Source organism: Salvelinus alpinus, chromosome 5 (genome assembly GCF_045679555.1).
Source record: "Salvelinus alpinus chromosome 5, SLU_Salpinus.1, whole genome shotgun sequence".
In the NCBI taxonomy this organism is placed as follows: domain Eukaryota; kingdom Metazoa; phylum Chordata; class Actinopteri; order Salmoniformes; family Salmonidae; genus Salvelinus; species Salvelinus alpinus.
The window spans coordinates 13,139,406-13,150,173 of NC_092090.1; positions in this window are offsets into that span (position 1 = coordinate 13,139,406).

Genomic DNA, 10,768 nt, shown 5'->3' on the forward strand with positions numbered 1-10,768 from the left:
CCTCTACTTCCTACGACCACCTTCACCTCCCCCTTCTCTCCCCTCTCATAACGACCTCTACTTCCTACGACCACCTTCACCTCCCCCTTCTCTCCCCCCTCATAACGACCTCTACTTCCTACGACCACCTTCACCTCCCCCTTCTCTCCCCCCTCATAACGACCTCTACTTCCTACGACCACCTTCACCTCCCCCTTCTCTCCCCCCTCATAACGACCTCTACTTCCTACGACCACCTTCACCTCCCCCTTCTCTCCCCCCTCATAACGACCTCTACTTCCTACGACCACCTTCACCTCCCCCTTCTCTCCCCCCTCATAATGACCTCTACTTCCTACGACCACCTTCACCTCCCCCTTCTCTCCCCCCTCATAACGACCTCTACTTCCTACAGCCACCTTCACCTCCCCCTTCTCTCCCCCCTCATAACGACCTCTACTTCCTACCTCCCCCTCCCCCTCCCCCTTCCCCTTCCCCTTCCCCTTCCCCTCCCCCTCCCTCTTCCCCACCACTGACGCTTAGGTCCACCCTACCCAACAATCCCCATTACTTGTAATTGGTTTTGATTTCCACTACCTGTAATTGGTTTTGATTTCCACTACCTGTAATTGGTTTATATTTCACCTTCGCAATGTCATCTTCTTCACCTGTCAGAGCCTGCTGTGCACATTCTCTCTCTCTCTCTCTCTCTCACACACACACACACACACACACACACAAACTCCCTCTCCCTGATCTCTCTAAAATCCAAAATGTGTGGCTTAAAGATGAAGGAGAAGCAGAGAAATGGATTGTCAGGACCCAGCAATTTACACAGGCAGCATTTGTGGGCACCCCCCTGAAATCTCATGGCTTTAAATTGGTAAATATGTAGAGATGGAGGCTGGTATTCCTCCTGTATATATACTGTTCTACTGGGAATGATTAGAGATACAGACAGATATAGTCTACTGTATATAATATAGTCAGATGGAAAGGGAATGGATATGGGAGAGGTTTTGTAGAAGTTTCCGGCACTTATAAAACATTGCGACACAAACTGAAGGTCAAATAAACAGGCAGAAAATTCCTGTGAAACTCTGCAAACACAACAGATCTCAAGGCTGTCGTCTCCACGTCCACAGCGATATAACTTATTCATCCGTTTCTACCTTTATGTATTCTTCTCCTGCACTTGTTGAAAGGTGAGGTAAAAGATGGCTACAGTACACTGTCGACAAAGACGGTAATTGGGTGTGAAGACAGCCAGGTCCAATCTCAAAGCAAGAAGTTGTTCTCCCTCAAAATTGTTTCATTTTGACGAGTTGGACATTTTCCTTCCTCTGTTCGCTCTCTAAGTATGTCGGCTGGCGAACTAATCATTCGTTATTTAGATCTGACAAAGAAACGTGCAGGGTTTCCTTCAGGTAAAGCAGAACAATGTTTGATTTTATATGTCATGGGGTGGTGTGTATACACACCATATATGGACAGCTGCTCGTCCAACATCTCATTCCAAAATCATGGGCTTTAATATGGAGTTGGTCGCCCCCCTTTTCTGCAATAACAGCCTCCACTCTTCTGGGAAGGCTTTCCTCTAGATGTTGGAACATTGCTGCTATAACAGCCTCCACTCTTCTAGGATGGCTTTCCTCTAGATGTTGGAACATTGCTGCTATAACAGCCTCCACTCTTCTGGGATGGCTTTCCACTAGATGTTGGAACATTGCTGTTGGGGACTTGTTTCCATTCAGCCAAAGTCAATGACAAGCCACTCCCTTTCTATCATCACAGGGCTCTGACAAGACAATATTACTGTTGAATGTGTTCTAAATTACCTGCTATCTTCAAAGAGCCCACAGGATGTGTGTGTGTGTGTGTGTGTGTGTGTGTGTGTGTGTGTGTGTGTGTGTGTGTGTGTGTGTGTGTGTGTGTGTGTGTGTGTGTGTGTGTGTGTGTGTGTGTGTGTGTGTGTGTGTGTGTGTGTGTGTGTGTGTGTGTGTGTGTGTGTGTGTGTGTGTGTGCTGTAGTACAGACAGAGGAGACAGAGTGGTCATTATTTCATCTCTTCTGAGATGGAACAGCTGGTAGCCCAGCCTCGGCCACAGACAGGTCTTTAATAATTCAATCCCAAACCTGGGGACGTCTTCCTTATCAATATTTTATCCAGTGTTCCTGGAATTCCCCCTTTAATTAACGACCACTCGTCATTCAAAACAGGAACACGTTACATTACACGTTACAGGAAAAACAGATATTTGAGATAATTAACCTGCGTTTCCCTGCTATAAACCTTTTCATCTGTGTTTTGTACTGAACATTTTGATTCCCAGTTACATTACATTACATTACGTTTAAAAATGTTGCATCAAATTTAAATTGTATGAGCAGTAACAGGATCAAAGTGTAGTTTACTGTTTAAGAAATATATCAGTGGAGACCACCTCATCCAAGGTAAAAGGAAAAATCGTATTACATTTTTTAAGGGATATATCAGTGGAGACCACCTCATCCAGGGCAATAGGAGACACCATTTTACATTGTTTAAGGGATATATCAGTGGATACCTCTTCCAGGGCAATAGGAGACACCATTTTACATTGTTTAAGGGATATATCAGTGGAGACCTCTTCCAGGGCAATAGGAGACACCATTTTACATTGTTTAAGGGACATATCAGTGGAGACCTCTTCCAGGGCAATAGGAGACACCATTTTACATTGTTTAAGGGACATATCAGTGGAGACCACCTCATCCAGGGTAATAGGAGACACCATATGTCTCTCTGTACTCAGCCAGGGGGCAGAATAATCATGTCTAAACCAGTTTCCGGATGGGGAGAAATGCTAGTGCCTGGAAATACAATGTAATGTTTGATACGGATAGTCTTCCTGCTGTACGTCTTTCCCTCTTTGTAAGTTTGATCATTTTATTCTGGATTGCTTGTCTTGCCCTATTTATTTTGAAACCACAATATGGATTTTATCCCAATAGCCAGAATGTCCCGCCCTGATCTGTTTCACCTGTCCTTGTGCTTGTCTCCACCCCCTCCAGGTGTCGCCCATCTTCCCCACTTATCCTCTTCGTATTTATACCGGTGTGTTCTGTCTGTCTGTGCAAGTTTGTCTTGTTTGTCAAGTTTACCAGCATTTGTCCTGTCAGCGCCTGTCTTTTCCCAGCCTCTCTTTTTCTCGTCCTCCTGGTTATTGACCCTTGCCTCTCCTGACCCTGTACCTGCCCACCTGACCACTCTGCCTGTCCTGACCCTGTACCCGCCTGCCTGACCACTCTGCCTGTCCTGACCCTGTACCCACCTGCCTGACCACTCTGCCTGTCCTGACCCTGTACCCGCCTGCCTGACCACTCTGCCTGTCCTGACCCTGTACCCGCCCGCCTGACCACTCTGCCTGTCCTGACCCTGTACCCACCCTCCTGACCACTGTGCCTGTCCTGACCCTGTACCTGCCCGCCTGACCACTCTGCCTGTCCTGACCCTGTACCCGCCTGCCTGACCACTCTGCCTGTCCTGACCCTGTACCCGCCTGCCTGACCACTCTGCCTGTCCTGACCCTGTACCCGCCTGCCTGACCACTGTGCCTGTCCTGACCCTGTACCCGCCTGCCTGACCACTCTGCCTGTCCTGACCCTGTACCCGCCTGCCTGACCACTGTGCCTGTCCTGACCCTGTACCCGCCCGCCTGACCACTCTGCCTGTCCTGACCCTGTACCCGCCCGCCTGACCACTCTGCCTGTCCTGACCCTGTACCCGCCCACCTGACCACTCTGCCTGTCCTGACCCTGTACCTGCCCGCCTGACCACTCTGCCTGTCCTGACCCTGTACCCGCCCGCCTGACCACTCTGCCTGTCCTGACCCTGTACCTGCCCGCCTGACCACTCTGCCTGTCCTGACCCTGTACCCGCCCGCCTGACCACTCAGCCTGTCCTGACCCTGTACCCGCCCGCCTGACCACTCTGCCTGTCCTGACCCTGTACCCACCCTCCTGACCACTGTGCCTGTCCTGACCCTGTACCTGCCCGCCTGACCACTGTGCCTGTCCCTGAGCCTGCCTGCCGTCCTGTACCTTTGCTCCTACTCTGGATTATTGACCCCTGCCTGCCTTTGTCACATGGATGACGCTGGAGAGGCGAAGCAGGTACGGGGAGTCAAACATTTAATATGGAACGAGAAAGGACCAGCGTCAAAAAACAAGTAAAACAGACAAATAACAATTAATGCAGCAGCAGGGGAACAGAGCCGGGGAACAGAGCCGGGGAACAGAGCCGGGGAACAGAGCCGGGGGACAGAGCCGGGAGACAGAGCCGGGGGACAGAGCCGGGGGACAGAGCCGGGGGACAGAGCCGGGAGACAGAGCCGGGGGACAGAGCCGGGGGACAGAGCCGGGGGACAGAGCCGGGGGACAGAGCCGGGGGACAGAGCCGGGGGACAGAGCCCGGAGACAGAGCCGGGGGACAGAGCCGGGGGACAGAGCCGGGGGACAGAGCCGGGGGACAGAGCCGGGGGACAGAGCCGGGGGACAGAGCCGGGGGACAGAGCCGGGGGACAGAGCCCGGAGACAGAGCCGGGAGACAGAGCAGGGGAACAGACAAATATAGTGGAGGTAATAAACATGTGATTGAATGAGTCCAGGTGAGTCCAATATCACTGACGCGAGTGACGAGGGAAGGCAGGTGTACGTAATTAATGGCAGGAGTGCGTGATGCAGAGCAGCCTGGCGCCCTCGAGCGCCGAGGGAGAGCGGGAGCAGACGTGACAGTCTTGACCTGTCATTTGCCTGCCCCTGTTACAATAAACATTGTTACTTCACACAGTCTGCTCTTGGGTCTTACCGTGATACCTGATACAAAAGGGGGAGACAAAGGAAGCATTGAACTACAGAAGTTCAGCCGTGGCAATATATTCATTTTGACAATAGATATTCTGCCAGTCAAAACAACTGGGATGTTAGTCCATCTACTGAGGTCAGATTGAATTGATTCGAGTGTTCTGTTAAAGTTTCTGCCAACGGTTTAATCTAAGGAAGGCTAAATATATCTACTCCCAAATATTGAAAATGGGAAACGATTGGGATTCCGTCAGTAGAGATGTAGTTTTCCGTTGGGGTCTTGAGAGGCAGTGGGGCTGATTTGGTTCTATTCATTTTACAATTTGAGATTAAGCTGAATTTATATATGATCGTCAATGCGTTTGGGAGCGATTGAGAGACATTGTCTAGATACAGTAAAATATCGGCCTGCGTATAATAAGATTTAAAAGATTTGAGGGAAATTGGTGTAATCTCCTTCAATTGACGAATTGCCTGGGCGAGGTGTTCCGTATATAATAAAAAGAGCAAAGAGGAAATCGGATGGCTTTGTCTGTTGCTTCTAGTGATTCTGACCGGAGCAGAGCAGATATTGCCTGTTATAACTGTGGCTGAGGGATTGGCATATAGTATTTGAATCATATTAATGGCATTGGAGCCAATTCCCATATGTTCCAAGACAGACCAGAGACATGACCCTTCTAGAGAGCAGAGCACCCCGACTTCAAGCTCTTACTTTCCAGAACCTTTAGGAGCCGTGATGGGAAAAGTAGCAGCAAGAGGCAGGACTCTGATCTTTACATCAGGGCTAATGTCTCATTCCAATCGTAGAGTCCTTTCTGTTCTCTCCGTTTAGACGTCAGAGTCTCCATTTATTGGCCCATTTGGAGTCTCATGACTTTCTTTGAAAGAAGAAGACCTGGTGATCAAGAAAGCTTTTGTGACATCGGCTCAGCTTTAAAAGGGATATATAATGAGTTATAGATAAAATATATATATGAATTTTCATGTAACTTGATATTTTTCCCTTTTTCCCCTTTTTGCTGTCGTATCATTGAGATAGAGAAGTGTTCTACCTGCAGGTTTTTGCTGTCTGTATTTTGTTTGAAGAGATGAACAGAGAGAAAACGATAACGAGAATGAGGGAGAGATAAATAAATGCTTTACTTTCTACAATTATGCCAGGATACAACAGACCTTCCTCCCCTCATCCTCTCTCCCTCTCCTCATCCTCCCTTCTCTCATCCTCCCTAACTCCCCTCATCCTCCCTCCTTCTATACCTCCTTCCTCCGTCTCTCCAGACACGTTTCACAAGTGCAGTCACAGTGCAGTAACTACAAAAACACAACTCTTTTGGATCCCCAGGAGCTTCTGGACAAAGGGAGATAAGAGAGAGGGGTGAGGACAGGATTAACTTCTTTAACACCCTAAATGTCTCCTAATAAAGCAGGAGGCTGGAGACAGGCATGCCATCGCTGACAGACAGCTCTACGGACTACTGCAGGGCAGGTAGGGCACAGCACGCATACTGAACACACACACAGTTACCATGTGCATACTGAACACACACACAGTTACCCTGTGCATACTGAACACACACACAGTTACCCTGTGCATACCGAACACACACACAGTTACCCTGTGCATACTGAACACACACACAGTTACCCTGTGCATACTGAACACACACACAGTTACCCTGTGCATACCGAACACACACACGGTTACCCTGTGCATACTGAACACACACACACAGTTACCCTGTGCATACTGAACACACACACACAGTTACCCTGTGCATACTGAACACACACACAGTTACCCTGTGCATACTGAACACACACACAGTTACCCTGTGCATACTGAACACACACACAGTTACCCTGTGCATACTGAACACACCCACAGTTACCCTGTGCATACTGAACACACACACACATTTACCCTGTGCATACTGAACACACACACACAGTTACCCTGTGCATACTGAACACACACACACAGTTACCCTGTGCATACTGAACACACACACACAGTTACCCTGTGCATACTGAACACACACACAGTTACCCTGTGCATACTGAACACACACACAGTTACCCTGTGCATACTGAACAAACATACACACACACACACAGTCACCCTGTGCATACTGAACACACACACACACACAGTTACGCTGTGCATACTGAACACAAACACACACACACACAGACAGTTACTCTGTGCATACTGCACACAAACACACAGTCACACTGTGCATACAGAACACACACACACACACATATATTTCCAGTGTGTATTGCGAGTATTGGAGTGACCCTCTTAGGGGCTCTACTTATCTACAAGCCAGACGCAGGCCACTCACCCAGCTGCCGGTGGGACAGAGCAGAGACAGCACATGGAGAAGGAGAGAGCGTGGTTTCGCCCTTTCACCTCTCATTATCCTGTCCCTCCCTGCCCCAGACACAATGACACGCAGGCATGACTCACAGGGCTGCCAGGCATAGAGGTCACTCACCCCCACTCCCCTCTGGGTTGATGGGCAGTGCTGGGGAAGGTGGAGGGAGGAGGGTTTGAAGCTACAGTTAGTGTCCACTGTCTGGTTCAGTGCTGCATGTCACCAGAACAGATCTCCTGGCCAGCTGAGTGTTCAGGCAATCAAACCCATTCTGGTCTGTTCGGCAAGAGAAGTATTGCCTTCCACTCTTCAGGTGAATGTGAAAGAGATTTTGTCCGAATGGGGAGAAATCAGTAGTGGAAAAAGTATCCAATTGTCATACTTGAGTAAAAGTAAATATACCTTAACAGAAAATGACTCAAGTAAAAGTGAAAGTCACCCAGTAAAATACTACTTGAGTAAAAGTTTAACAGTATTTGGTTTTAAATATACTTAAGTATCAAAAGTGAAAGTAAAAGTATAAATAATTTCAAATTCCTTATATTAAGCAAACCAGACTGCACAATGTTCTTGTTTTTTTTAATTTACGGATAGTCGGGGGCACACTCCGACACTCCAACACATAATTTACAAATGAAACATTTGTGTTTAGTGACTCCGCCAAATCAGAGGCAGTAAGGATGAGCAGGAATGTTCTCTTAATAAGTGAGTGAATTAGATCCTTTTCCTGTTCTGCTAAGCATTCAAAGTGTAACGATACTTTTGGGTGTCAGGGAAAATGTATGGAATAAAAAGTACATTATTTTCTTTAGCAATGTAGTGAAGTAAAAGATGTCAAAAAATATAAATATTAAATTACAGATGCCCTGAAAAACTCCTTAAGTAGTACTTTAAAGTAATTTTACTTAAGTACTTTACACCACTGGGAGATAGAGGGAGTCAGTGTGTGTGTGACAGATGTTCTATGTGTGTCACGAACAAGGAAGATACAGAGAAAACATACTGTATGAGAGAGAAGACAGAGGGAGATACAGAGAAAACAACATACTGTATGAGAGAGAAGAGAGAGGGAGAGACCGACAGAAAAAGCATACTGTATGAGAGAGAAGACAGAGGGAGAGACCGACAGAGAAAGCCTATATGATATTTGGCTCCACAGGTTCTCTATGTTAATGAAGACAGGGCTCTCTATGTTAATGAAGACAGGGATCCATTAACAGCAGACAAGACTCTTTAATCCTCTTTAACAGCCCGCTCCACTCACCCAGGAGGAAGCCGCAGCAGAAAATAATTTTTCTACTCCGCAGCCCATCAACAAAAGCTTATATTTGGCTCAGGGCCCTGCACAACTTACACTGGAGAGGGTGAGGGTGATTTCCAGAAAGTTTAAGAGCGTGTTACTTCCGTGTGTGTGTGTGTGTGTGTGTGTGTGTGTGTGTGTGTGTGTGTGTGTGTGTGTGTGTGTGTGTGTGTGTGTGTGTGTGTGTGTGTGTGTGTGTGTGTGTGTGTGTGTGTGTGTGTGTGTGTGTGTGTGTGTGTGTGTGTGTGTGTGAGAGAGATAGAGTCCGCACATCGAACAGCCCTTGAAGTCAGAGCTAAACATATACCCAACATTGTTCTATTGAAGTCTGGCAAGGCCAATTGTTGATCAAGAAATGTCGTTTTCAGAATAGTTTTGAACCCCAAGAGATGCGTTGAAGTTGGGAACGCTAGACAGTGTTTACAGGTGCTTTGCCATGTCTCCAGAGATCTCCGTCCCCAGTAAAGTCTCCTCTGATGTTTCTTAGGTACCACCTCCAGGCTCCAATAGTAACTGTGGTGCTGGGATCAAGCTGTAGAAATGATTGACGATGTCCTATCTCTCAAAACAGACACTACACCCCCAACACATACACACACACACACAGCCAGATTAGCCAATGGGGCGGTTAGGTATGACTCCTTTTGGGTTTCCATAAAAAGCTGGAAAAAACGCTTCTCATATGTGGTAGGCTGAGTGAATAATAACGAAACACGCCTCCACCTATAATATTACATTTTCATTTTTAAAGGCGTGGTCAAGCTGCTTCACTCAACTCTGCCTCATACCCACCACTACAGCTGTAAAAAGCTTCAGTGTTATTAGCCTTAGCCTATTTGGATAGCTGTAAAAAGCTTCAGTGTTATTAGCCTTAGCCTATTTGTCTAGCTGTAAAAAGCTTCAGTGTTATTAGCCTTAGCCTATTTGGCTAGCTGTAAAAAGCTTCAGTGTTATTAGCCTTAGCCTATCTGGCTAGCTGTAAAAAGCTTCAGTGTTATTAGCCTTAGCCTATCTGGCTAGCTGGAACCAGCAAATCTGCCACTGCCACGATGGATTTCAGAAATTGACTTCACCAAATGACCCAAACAAAGGAGAAGGGGACACCTGGCCACTGTCAGTGGTTGTTCAATGTTGTGACAGCTTTGTGAAGATCCTTTCTCACATTGAATGTTCACGTTCTACAACACAGAAGTAAGGCTGGAGACTACAGGGCTGCTGAAGGCGGTGACAGACCCCACGATGGTGCACAGAATCCTCTGTCTTCTCCATCCTTCAAACAAATGACTCCAGGAAAAAGATATCTACGCTGGAGTCAAAGTTGTCCGCAGTGCGTTGGAGTGGGTCAAGAAGCGGAGGTGTGACAGCGAGTTCAAAGACATTTGGGCGCAGTTCAAGCTCAACTAATTCAACTGGCATTTGAGGGGGATCTTATAAGAAGATTTCGGGGAGAATGGAATGATCGATTACTCAGGAAGGTTGATAGCAAGACGTTGAAACAATGGCGTTGATTCAAACATGAACAAAAGCTGAAGAACATACTCACATCCTGGTACTCTCTGCAGGTGCAGGAGTTGTTGGCAAACTCCTGGAAAACAGGAAGGAAAACGCTCACTGCTGCTCATACTCCCAGGTGATATTTATTTATAACGTTTCGACCCTTAGGTCTTCATCAGGCATCCATATGCCAGGTGGGGGTGGAAGGTCCTATATATAGGGGCGGTACTCAGTGACATCTTATGGAACAACGGGGACCGTGAAGCAACACAAACATTGGCACAGACACATGCACGCACACACACACACATACGATAACATACGCACTATACATACACATGGATTTAGTACTGTAGATCTGTGGTAGTGGTGGAGTAGGGGCCTGAGGGCACACAGTGTGTTGTGACATCTGTGAATGTATTGTAATGTCTTTAAAATTCTATAAATTGCCTTAATTTTGCTGGACCCCAGGAAGAGTAGCTACTGCTTCGGCAGCAGCTAATGGGGATCCATAATGAATACAAATGCAAATACATCACTTCCTGAAACAGGAGGTAAAACATTTATAACATAGGTTCACAATATTAACATTTAATGTATCAAAATATATGATCATACACAAGGAATGTGATCAATATTTACAGTAATATACATATACATGCAATATTCAATTAGGATTAAAAAACACAATATTTTGGACATTTTGAAACTATTAAAACGGTTTCAAGTTAAACTCCTCGTTAAGGCCAAGAGGAGACAATGTGTTGAG